Here is a 13,579-nt window from a genome sequence, read left to right as displayed (position 1 = left end):
TCACACCGAAATATTCGCTCCGTAGTACCCCAGCACGCCGCTAGACGCGGGAAACAAAATGACACACGCCATCTCTTCTTTAACACTGCGATGCGCCATTTTGTGTGTGCTCTAGCGTCGTGCTATCGTCCCTCTTTTTTTGTGTCTTTCTCAAAAGTCACTACAACGATTTTTTTTGTTATTGTCGTCAGTCTTATCACTGGTTTAGCACAGCTTCCACGAATTCCTCTCCTACACCAACAGTCTCTTCATCTCAGTGTAGGACTTACAACGTACGTCCTCAGCTATTTGCTGACTGTAATCCAATCTCTGTTTTCCTCTACAGTTCTTACCTTTCACAGCTCCCTCTAGCACCATGTAAGTCATTCCGTGATGCCTTAAACAGATGTCCTACCTGTCCCATTGCTTGTTAGCGGTTTCCAAACATTCCTTATCGCACCGAGTCTGCACAGAGAACCTCATTCCTTACCATATCAGTCCACCTAATTTTCAGCATTCTTCTGTAGCACCACATCTCAGATGCTTTGATTCTCTTCTATTCTGGTTTTCGCACAGTCTACGTTTCACTACCATGCAATGTTGTCCTCCAAACGTAAATTCTCAGAAATTACTTCGTCAGCGTATGACCCATGTTCGATATCAGCAGACCTCTCGTGGCCAGGAACGCCCTCTTTGCCTCTGTAAACTAGCTCCTTATGTCCTCCTCCTTCTGTCCGTCATAGGTTACTTTGCTTCCACGTTAGCAAAATTCACGAATTTCGTGCTCAGAAATTGCGTTAAGCTTCTCGCTATTCTCATATATGCTACTTCTCAGTGCTTTAGTCTTTCTTCAGTTTATTGTTAATCCATAGTCGGTGCTCATGAGACTGTTCATTTCATTCAGACATTCTTTAATTCTTCTTAATGTTCAATCTTACTCTTGAATCTTTTATTTCCGTCGTTGCTTCTTCGATGTTCAGACTGAACAGTTGGGTCGAAAAACTACTCACCTTGCACCTTTTAAAGCGAACACTTCGTTCTTGATCTTTCAGTCTTATTGTTCCCTCTTGGTTCTTTTACGTACTGTTCTAACCTATAGCTTATCCCTACTTTTCTCAGAATTTCAAATATCTTGCACCCTTTGACATTGTCGAACACTTTTTCTATGGCGAGGTATCCTATGAATTTGTCTTACGCCCCTTACCAAGAGCCACAGAACTGCATCTCGGAACCCTTTACGTTTCTTCGAGCCCAGCCGATCGTCATGTAAACATTCTCAAATTTATTTTCCAATAGTTTATATATTACTCTGCGAAGCAAATTGCATACATCAGCTGTTAAGGTGAGTGTGTGACATCTCTTTGCCCTTTCTCTCTTCGAGCTGTGGTATGTCTCCGAATTCATACATTTTACACGCCAACCTGAGTATTCCTTTGATTAATACTTCCCTCAGACGTTTTAGAAAGGCTGGAGGGATCATATAAACACTATGTGACCAAAAGTATCCGGACATCCCGAAAAACAAACGTTTTTCATATTAGGTGCATTGTGCTGCCAGGTACTCCATGTCAGCGATCTCAGAAATGTCTGTACGCGATATTTCCACACTCCTAAACATCCCTAGGACCACTGTTTCCGATAGTGAAGTGAAAACTTGAAGGAACACGTACACCACGAAAGTGTACAGGCCGACCTCTTCTGTTGACTGACGAAGACCGCCGACAATTGAAGAGGGTCGTAATGTGTAATAGGCAGACATCTCTCCAGACCATCGCACAGGAATTCCAAACTGCATCAGGATCCACTGCAAGCACTATGACAGTTAGGCGGGAGGTGAGAAAACTTGGATTTCATATTCGAGTGGCTGCTCATAAGCTACACACCAAGCCAGTAAATGCCAAACGACGCCTCGTTTGGTGTAAGGAGCGTAAACATTGGACGACTGAACTGTGCGAAAACGTTGTGTGCAGTGACGAATCACGGTACACAATGTGGCGATCTGATGGCAGAGCGTGGGTCTGGTAATGCCCGGTGAACGTCATATGCATACGTGTGTAAAATTCGGAGGCGATGGTGTTATGGTGTGGTTGTGTTTTTCATGGAGGGGGTTTGCACCCCTTGTTGTTTTGCATCGCACTATCACAACACAGGCCTACATTGATGTTTTAAGCATCTTCTTTCATTCCCACTGTTGCAGAGCAATTCGGGGATCGCGACTGCATCTTTCAACACCGTCGACCAACTTTTTATAACGCATAGCATGTGGCTGAGTGGTTACACGACAGTAATGGACTGGCCTGCACAGAGTCCTGACCTGAATTCTTTGGAACACCTTTGTGATGTTTTGGAACACCGACGTCGTGACAGGCTTTACCGACCGAGATCGACACATTTGCTCTGTGCAACACTGGGTGAAGAATGGGGTGCCATTCCCCAATAAGACTTACAGCACCTGGTTGAACGTATGCCTGCGAGAATGGAAGCTGTCATAAGGGCTAAGGGTGGGCCAACACCATACTGAATTCCAGCAGTATCGATGGAGGGCGCCACGAACTTTTAAGCCACTTTCAGCTAGGTGTCCGGATACTTTTGATCACACAGTGTTCAAGTACACCTTCTGCCTTATTTATTACAACTTCTCTCAAGCTCTGGCATGATGTGACTGTTTTACCGAATTCTCTATGTCTTCCATACCGACTGCCTTTGTTCTTTTACCACTTCATCCCACAGATGCTTTCCGACGGGGGAATTCCAGTGTACCCCTTGTAACTATTCTCTCCCCCCTCCGCTTTCAACAGTGTCTTAAAAAACGACATATCAATTAACTTCATCAGAACAAGGCGGCGCAGATATTGAAAGAGAATAATAGATTTTATAACAATACTAATAAGACGGAGACCAATTGAATTGACAAGCGTCCCACGTACGCGTATGCAATAGTCGCACGCGCTGGCATTATCGCTAATAGGCCGTTAATTCCCCAGATCCCTCCTGGCGGCTTCTGACAGACTGATCGATACCTCGCCACTGGCAGAACAGCTGTACGCAACTGCGTTACGCGAGGAGAACAAAACATTTGTGTTGCTGCCCCAACCGCTACGGTCGATATATCTTCAAGACAGCGCCCGGTAGGTGGTCAGTATCCAGTACCACCGGAAGGGCTGTGAATTTTTTACGAGACCGGTCGAACGGCTGTCTGTCAGAGACAGCTGGCGTCTTTGAACATTTATTCCGTTACAACTCGATTACCAGGGAGCTGAGCGTGTAACTTAACGCGAGACGGGGAGGTCATGCACACTCGTTCGAATCCAAGTGGCTGATTAACGACTGTCTGGCTGGTATACCGACCAACGTAAATGTGGTTTTTGTTACGAGCAGACGTAAATACACTACTGCCAATTAAAATTGGTAAACGAAGAAGAAATACAGATTATAAACGGGTATTCACTGGACGAATATATTATGCTAGAACTGATATGTGATTACATTTTCACTCAATTTTGGTGCATAGATCCTGTGAAATTAGTACTCAGAACATCCAGCTCTGACCGTAATAACGGCTTTGATACGCCTGCGCATTGAGTCAAACAGAGCTTGGATGGCGTGTACAGGTACAGCTGCCCACGCAGCATCAACGCGATACCACATTTCATCAAGAGTAGTGACTGGGCTATTGTGACGAGCCAGTTGCTCGGCCACCATTGACCAGACGTTTTCAATTGGTGAGAGATCTGGAGAATGTGCTGGCCAGGGAAGCAGTCGAACATGTTCTGTATCCAGAAATGCCCGTACAGGACCTGCAAAATGCGGTCGTACATTATCCTGCTGAAATGTAGGGTTTCGCAGGGAACGAATTAAGGGTAGAGCCACGGGTCGTAATACATATGAAATGTAACGTCCACTGTTCAAAGTGCCATCAGTGAGTACAATAGGTGACCGAGACGTGTCACCAATGGCACCCCATACCATCAAGCCGGGTGATAATCCAGTATGGCGAAGACGAATACACGCTTCCAATGTGCGTTCACCGCGATGTCACCAAACACGGATGCGACCATCAATATGCTGTAAACAGAATATGGATTCATCCGAAAAAATGACGTTTTGACATTCGTGCACGCAGGTTCGCCGTTTACACCATCTCAAGCGCTCCTGTCTGTGATGCAGCGTCAAGGATAACCACAGTTATGGTCTCCGAGCTGATAGTCCATGCTGCTGCAAACGTCGTCGAGCTATTCGTGCAGATGGTTGTTGTCTTGCGGCTGCACGATCCGTTACTGCCATGCGGATAAGACGCCTGCCATCTCGACTGCTAATGATACGAGGCCGTTGGGATCCAGCACGGCGTTCCGTATTACCCTCCTAAACCCAACGCTTCCATATTCTCCTAACAGTCATTGGATCTCGACCAACGCGAGCAGCAATAGGCTACAATCCGACCTTTATCAAAGTCGGAAAGGTGATGGTACGCATTTCTCCTCCTTACACGAGGCATCAAAACCACGTTTCAGCCGGCCGAGGTGACAGAGCGGTTCTAGGCGCTGTAGTCTGGAACCGCGTGACCAATACGGTCGCAGGTTCGAATCCTGCCTCGGGCATGGATGTGTGTGATGTTCTTAGTTTAGTTAGGTTGAAGTAGTTCTACGTTCTAGGGGACTGATGACCACAGAATTTAAGTCCCATAGGGCTCAGAGCCATTTCAACCATTTGAACAACGTTTCACCAGGCAACGCCCGTCAACTGCTGTTTGTGTATGAGAAATCGGTTGGAAACTTTCCTCATGTCAGCACGTTGTATGTGTCGTCACCGGCGCCAACCTTGTGTGAATGCTCTGAAAAGCTAATCATTTGCGTATCACAGCATCTTCTTCCTGTAGGTTAAATTCGCGTCTGTAGCATATCATCTTCGTGGTGTAGCAATTTTAATGGCCAGTAGTGTACAATCGTCCGGCCATAATTGTAGGTTGGATGATTGCTCTGACAGATGGCTCATTGGAACTAAAACATATGAAATATCGGTACACTTTATCGCGTGAATGAATAAAAAGCTTTACTTTATACAACCCTGTGCTACACGAGTGCATGAATATCTGCAACTGCCACTGGCTATTAAGTCATTCCATGATACACTAATTGTCCTGAAGTACAATGCTCAAACATTTACGACTGTACATTTCTGTCTGTTGCTTGAATAACACCTTTGTCCTAAGACACAAAGGAATTACAGACATCGGTTGCAAACCGGCTTTCATTTATATCAATAGGAAATATGAAAAGCCGGCAGCGGTGGTCTCACGGTTCTACGCGCTCAGTCCGGAACCGCGCGACTGCTACGGTCGCAGGTTCGAATCCTGCCTCGGGCATGGATGTGTGTGATGTCCTTAGGTTAGTTAGGTTTAATTATTTCTAAGTTCTAGGCGACTGATGACCACAGATGTTAAGTCGCATAGCGCTCAGAGCCATTTGAACCATTTGAATATAAAAATTTGTGCTGGACGAGGATTCGAATCCAGGACTCCTGCTTACTAGCCAGATGCATTGACCACACCTGGACAGAGTTGTTTTCTCAACTGCATAGACTACCCCAGCACAGCTCCCGTCAGACCTAAATTCTCACCGTATCCACACGCTACACATGTAGGGTCCCCTGTCCATTATCATCGTTAGTCGCGGCATTTCGTCGATTCCCGTAAGAGTTCGAAGCTGAAGACATCACTGGACGTTCTTGACTTCATTGTATATATGTGGTGTCCGTTCTTTCGAAAATGGCGAGGACAGCCAATGATCTCGTTAATGTGGATACAAACCAGGTTCGAAGTCTTACGGTAATTCTGCGGGTAAATAGGATATGGGCAAGGGGCCCTACATCTGGTTCAAGTGGCTCTGAGCACTATGGGGCTTAACACCTGAGGTCATCAGTCCCCTAGAATTATAACCACTTAAACCTAACATAAGGATATCACACACATCCATGCCCGAGGCAGGATTCGAACCTGCAACCGTAACGGTCGCGCGGTTCCAGATTGAAACGCCTCCAACCGCTCGGACACCCCACTACATCAGTAGTCTGTGTGTTGAGAATTTGGGTCTGACGGGAGGCGTGGTAGGGTAGCCCATGCATATTTAAAGTAAGCAGGAGACATGGATTCGGTCCGGGTCAAATTTTCATCTTTGCCTGGTGATTTAAATCCATGTCCGCTGGCAGCCAATGCCTGTATTCCTTTTTGTGTTAATCCATGGCGGCTTCTGGATCAAAATGGTGTATATTCCTTCGAGTATGTCCTACTTCAGGATACTGAGTGATGCAGCTGAGATCACAGACTGGGCAGGAGCGCATCCATGCTTGCCTCTATATTGACCTCTGCGAGAGTGCGCTTCTGTGCTGAGAGAGGAGGGGGCGTCTCCACAGTAGCGCCTCCTGTCTACATCTACATGATTACTCTGCAATTCACATTTAAGTGCTTGGCAGAGGTTTCATCGAATCACAATCATACTATCTCTCTACCATTCCACTCCCGAACAGCGCGCGGGAAAAACTTACACCTAAACCTTTCTGTTCGAGCTCTGATTTCTCTTATTTTATTCTGATGATCATTCCTACCTATGTAGGTTGGGCTCAAGAAAATATTTTCGCATTCAGAAGAGAAAGTTGGTGACTGAAATTTCGTAAAAAGGTATCGCCGCGACGAAAAACGTCTTTGCTGTAATACTTCCATCCCAACTCGCGTATCATATCTGCCACACTCTCTCCCCTATTACGTGATAATACAAAACGAGCTGCCCCTTTTTTTTTTTTGCACCCTTTCGATGTCCTCCGTCAATCCCACCTGGTAAGGATCCCACGCCGCGCAGCAATATTCTAACAGAGGCCGAACGAGTGTAGTGTAAGCTGTCTCTTTAGTGGACTTGTTGCATCTTCTAAGTGTCCTGCCAATGAAACGCAACCTTTGGCTCGCCTTCCCCACAATATTATCTATGTGGTCTTCCAACTGAAGTTGTTCGTAATTTTAACACCCAGGTACTTAGTTGAATTGACAGCCTTGCGAATTGTACTACTTATCGAGTATTCTATTTCCAACGGATTTCTTTTGGAACTCATGTCGATCACCTCACACTTTTCGTTATTTAGCGTCAACTGCCACCTGCCACACCATACAGCAATCTTTTCTAAATCGCTTTGCAACTGATACTGGTCTTTGGATGACCTTACTAGACGGTAAATTACAGCATCATCTGCGAACAACCTAAGAGAACTGCTCAGATTGTCACCCAGGTCATTTATATAGATCAAAAACAGCAGGGGTCCCAGGACGCTTCCCTGGGGAACACCTGATATCACTTCAGTTTTACTCGATGATTTGCAGTCTATTGCTACGAACTGCGACCTTCCTGACAGGAAATCACGAATCCAGTCGCACAACTGAGACGATACCCCATAGGCTCGCAGCTTGATTAGGAGTCGCTTGTGAGGAACAGTGTCAAAAGCTTTCAGGAAATCTAGAAATACGGAATCAACTTGAGATCCCCTGCCGATAGCGGCCATTACTTCGTGCGAATAAAGAGCTAAATGCGTTGCACAAGGACGATGTTTTCTGAAACAATGCTGATTACGTATCAATAGATCGTTCCCTTCGAGGTGATTCATAATGTCTGAATACAGTATATGCTCCAAAACCCTACTGCAAACCGACGTCAATGATATAGGTCTGTAGTTAGATGGATTACTCCTACTACCCTTCTTAAACACTGGTGCGACCTGCGCAATTTTCCGATCTGTAGGTACAGATCTATCGGTGAGCGAGCGGTTGTATATGATTGCTAAGTAGGGAGCTATTGTATCAGCGTAATCTGAAAGGCACCTAATCGGTATACAATCTGGACCTGAAGACTTGCCCATATCAAGCGATTTTAGTGTATTCCTTTTTGTGTTAATTGAGGCGGCTTCTGTATCAAAACGGTGTCTATTCCTTCGGATATGTCCTACTTGAGGATACTGAGTGATGCAGCTGAGATCACGGACTGGTCAGGAGCGCTTCCATGCTTGCCTCTATATTGACCTCTGTGCGAGTGCGCTGCTGTGCTGAGAGTGGGGGCGTGTCCTCACAAGGGAACCTCCCCATCGCACCCCCCTCAGATTTAATAATAAGTTGGCACAGTGGATAGGCCTTGAAAAACTGACACAGATCAATCGAGAAAACAGGAAGACGTTGTTTGGAACAATGAGAAAATAAGCAAAATATACAAACTGAGTAGTCCATGGGCAAGATAAGGAACATCAAGGATAAGACGGGCACAGCAGCGCCGTGGTCCCGTGGTTAGCGTGAGCAGATGCGGAACGAGAGGTCCTTGGTTCAAGTCTTCCCTCGAGTGAAAATTTTAATTTTTTATCTTCAGTTCATGTCACAAACTCTTATGTTTTCATCACTTTTTTGGGAGTGATTATCACATCCACAAGAAACCCTAAATAGGGCAAGGTAGAAGAATCTTTTAACCCATTCGCCAAGTGTACAAGTTAGGTGGGTCGACAATATATTCCTGTCATGTGACGCACATGCCGTCACCAGTATCGTATAGAATATATCAGACGTGTTTTCCTGTGGAGGAATCGGTTGCCCTGTGACCTTGCGATCAAATATTTTCGATTCCCATTGGAGAGGCACGTCCTTTCGTGTACTAACTGCACGGTTATGCGGTGTGGTCGCGAAACACACACACTAAACTTATTACAGTGAACAGAGACGTCAATGAACGAACGGACAGACCATAACTTTGCGAAAGTAAAGAAAGTAAACTAATCACTCGAGGGAAGACTTGAAAGAAGGACCTCTGGTTCAGCAGCTGCTCTCGGTAACCACGGGACAACGGCGCTCCTATGCTTGCGTTGTCCTTGATGTTGCCTGTCTTGCGCACGTACTACTCAGTTTGTGTATTTTGCTTATTTTTTCATAGTTCCACACAACTTCTTCCTGTTTTCGCGATCGATCTGTGTTCAGTTTTTCATGGCCTATCCACTGTGACAACATATAACCAAATATGAGTGGGGTGGGATGGGGAGGTTCCGTTGTCAGTAGCGACTCCTATTCGTCGTCTTGGACTGCAGCGAGACATGGCTGATGTCTCTGGTATCGATATGCGTTGCCGACCGTGGTGTGGTGCTGATATCATAGGAAGATACCACACTTTTAGGCGGTTTTCCGCTCTCAAACCTATCAAAAATCTGCTCGGTAATCTCGTATACCGCTCGCTAGCGACAGCTCTGCCAGCACAGCAGATTTTGGTTGAGAGCCTCGCGCTGGTGCCTTCCTCGCCGGTGAGGGTAACGCTGCGAGCCCAGCAGGCCAGCCTGTCGAGCAGACCAAACTAGCAAAACCTGAGGGACGCGAATGGGTCTACGGGTGGATCCACACCTGGAACCGAGGCCCGGACCTGCGGACCCTGGCCTTTGGAGCAGCTCGCTCATTACGTCGCCGCGGCGGCTGACAACTGAGACGCGTCCCGCATGGACTTCAAAGGAGCGCCCGCCGCGCTCAAACGGGCCGTCGATACCGGCGCGGCCGGCCGCGTCCCCGGCGCACAAAGAGCGGACGCGGGCGCATTGTGCCGACCCTATCGCGCGCGCCGCGCTCTGATTGGTCAGCTGAGCGGCAAGTCGCGTTCTGAATGGCTGTCCGGGGCTCCGGTGCGGGCACCTGCAAATCGCCCTTCCCTCCCCAGTCAGTTGATCGCAACAGGTACGGCATGTTTCCCAGCTGCTACTTAATCATAAAAGCTGGTGTCGCGTTTGTGGCATCACATTTTGTCGGCAACAGCCGAAAACAGTTCCTTACATTTAGTGTGTCATACAAATGATTCGTACCCACTTTAATTACTTGTTTGGCTGCTTCATCAAATGTTCTACATTATTTATACAGCCCACCAAATTTTTCCGTGTGTCAAATCTCCATCTATCTCAGTTATTTGTTAGTTATACGAATACTCCAACCTCTATCTCCCCGTAAAGTTTTTACCCTCTACAGCTACCTTTACATTCACTATTCAGTGAGGACTTAATACAAGTCCTACCATGCTGTCCACACTTAGCTTCATTGTTTCCCATATGCTCCACTTCTCGCATATTCTGCTGAGGCACAATGATTAATAGGCCATTAAAATTGCTACACCACGAAGATGACGTGCTACAGACGGTAAATTTAACTGACAGGAAAAAGATCCTGTGATATGAAAATGATTAGCTTTTCAGAGCATTCACACAAGGTTGCCGCCGGTGGCGACACATACAACGTGCTGATATGACGAAACTTTCTAACCGATTTCTCATACACAAACACCAGTTGACCGACGTCGCCTGGTGAAACGTTGTTGTGATGCCTCGTGTAAGGAGGAGAAATGCGTACCATCACGTTTCCGATTTTCATAAAGGTAGGATTGTAGCCTATCACGATTGCGGTTTATCGTATCGCGACATTGGTGCTGGTGTTGGTCGAGATCCAATGACTGTTGGCAGAATATAGAATCGGCTGGGTTCAGTAGGATAATACGGAACGCCGTGCTGGATCCCAATGGCCTCGTATCACTAGCTGTCGAGATGACAGGCATCTTATCCACATTGCTGTAACGGATCGTGCAGCCTAGTCTCGATCCCTGAGTCAACAGATGGTGATGTTTGCAAGACAAGAACCACCAACAGTTCAACGAGGTTTGTAGCAGTATTGACTATCAGCTCGGAGACCGTTGCTGCGCTTACCCTTGACGCTGCATCACAGACAGGACCAATGCGATGATGTACTCAACGACGAACCTAGGTGCACGAATGACAAGACATTTTTTCGGACGAATCCTGGTTCTCTTTACAGCATCATCATAGTCGCATCCGTGTTTGGCGACATCGCGGTGAACGCACATTGGAAGCGTGTTTCGTCATCGCATACTGGCATATCACCCGGCGTGATGGTATGGGGTGCCATTGGTTACACGTCTCGGTCGCCTCTTCCTCGGATTGACGGCACTTTGAATAGTGGACGTTAAATTTCAGATGTGTTACGACCCCTGGCTCTACCCTTCATTCAATCCCTGCGAAACCCTACATCTCAGCAGGATAATGCAGGACCGCATGTTGCAGGTCCTGTACGGGCCTTTCTGGACACAGAAAATGTTCGACTGCTGTCCTGGCCAGCACATTCTCCAAATCTCTCACCAATTGAAAACGTTTGGTCAATGGTGGCCGAGCAACTGGCTCGTCAAAATACGCCAGTCACTACTCTTGATGAACTGTGGTATCGTGTTGAAGCTGCATGGGCAGCTGTACCTGTACACGACATCCAAGCTCTGTCTGACTCAATGCCCAGGCGTATCAAGACCGTTATTACGGCCAGAGGTGGTTGTTCTGGGTACTGATTTCTCAGGATGTGTGCACCGAAATTGTGTGAAAATGTAATCACATGTCAATTCTAGTGTAATATATTTGTCCAATGAATACCCGTTTACCACCTGTATTTATTCTTGGTGTAGCAATTTTAATGGCCACTAGTATATTTGTTAGGTATACGAGTATTCCAATCACTGTCTCCCTCTACAGTTTTTACCCTCTACGTCTCCCTTTACATCCACTATTGACTGAGGTCTTAATACTTTTCCTACGATGCTGCCCAAACTAAATTTCAGCGTTTCCCATATGCTCCACTATTCGCATATTGTGCTGACGACCTATTCTGATTAAAGCACAGTCATTACTAGATCAGTTGACAGAACAATACATCGTTACATTTCCTTTCTGTCACGTGGCAGTCACATACCATTTGCGTCTGGTATAGTGCGGGATGTGTGGATAAACGCTCATGAAGAAGTACATGTATACCACTCTGGAAATGTATTAAAAATTGTCTACGTAAGTGTCACTCAGATCCTTGTCATCTGCAATAGATCACAGATGCTCACCTTGACTTTAGTTCGTTGCCTCACCAGAATGCAATATGGGACCATTAAATGTGGTGCAACAACAGTGCAGTACGACAGATATCAGAAATGCGTCACCAGTTCAACTCATTTAGACAAACATAGCGCGTGCACAAAAATGTACAAAAACCAGAATTACATTAGCGTGCCTAATGGAGTGTAGGAAATCTGCTGGCATTCGAAACACTTTGCAGTCGTCCCATAATGCATAAATTCAGGTCCTGTATGTTTTCAAGTGAATCTTATACCATTCCTCCTGCAAAACAGTGGTAAGTTCGGGTAACAATGATAGACGTAGACAGCGATCAAGCACCCATCTCCCCAAAGCAAACCACAAAGGCTGAATCATATTCAGACGTGTTGACTGTGATGGCGAGAGTAGATACTACAGTTTTCCTCGTGACCATGGAACTTGTCACGTCTGCCACAGAAGGCCCCTGCCAGGCCGACTACACTCAAGACATCCCTTTGTAACGTGAAACATACACAAGCACTTGCAGGCGCAATCAAGAGGAAAACAATTCTTCAAAAGAAACAGAACTTGCTGGAGACTAATGCGAACCTTTTTCTGCAGAGGTCGCCTCAGACACAGGGAGAGTTGGAGTACTCCGCCGGCTTTATAAGGCCAGCGCAGCAGGAGTACAGTCAGTTCCCCTCCGAGCTAGGACCAGCTCCGACGGACCTCACCGACACTCTTGATGAATGATCGTCTACAAGTGTTTTGTTTTTATGTGCATATACTGTTCGAGAAGTGTCGTTCAGTTTTAATAAACGACATTATACTGAATGTTCTACAATACTGAGTATTCTTCAGAACCAGCCTTCGACAATGGCGAGCTGTGTGAGCAGGGGACCTGTTGGCTTGTAACACAGTGCTAGCACCGGGTAACAAACAACGTACCATGGCATGGACCTGATCAGCCAAAACTGCCACATAATCCTTGACGGTAATGTGAGCTTCTTCAGTAATCATGTGCCCGTGGGACACCATGGCATGGCCCCTAAATCAACAGCGAGCTCTCGCCATGTTTTACTCTTCGGACGTAAACTCGGCCAGAAGTTGAGAACAGTGCAAAACAAGACTCATCCGAATAAATGAGTTTCTTCCATTGATCCAAAATAACGATCTCATAGCTTAGGCACCACGTTTTCCTGTTACGGGCATTTACATCATATATGAGTGGTTTTGGAATTCTAGTTCCCCCTGTAATTCGCTGTTTGTGGAGCTTCCTTCGTGGTGTTTAGGTGCTGACAGGATTCGCTAATGCGAAAATTATTTCTGCAATTACTTTTGCAGCTGTTGTCCTCTTCATTGTTCATCATAATCCTCTTACGTGACCGTTTTTCACCATCACTCAACACACATTTTCGTCGTGGCTGCTTACTCTATATGCAATATAAATCGTCAGGATGCCGCCTCTCGAAAGCCAAACACTTCAACACCAGACGATCATCAATTTTCCCACATTCTAAGTCGCTTAACTCCGACTTAGTGGACAAACAATGTATTCTTATCACGACCGAAACTTGCAATGTACTGAGGACACAGCACTTTCACCATTCGCAGTCAAATACAATGACGCAGCCTGCAAGCTTGGCTAACATCTTCATTTATCTTCAGGCATGCATTTCACTTAGTCTTTTAATAC

The sequence above is a fragment of the Schistocerca gregaria genome, chromosome 10 (genome assembly GCF_023897955.1).
Source record: "Schistocerca gregaria isolate iqSchGreg1 chromosome 10, iqSchGreg1.2, whole genome shotgun sequence".
NCBI lineage: Eukaryota > Metazoa > Arthropoda > Insecta > Orthoptera > Acrididae > Schistocerca > Schistocerca gregaria.
The sequence above is the reverse complement of the archived record's forward strand: the minus strand, read 5'-3'. Positions refer to the sequence as shown.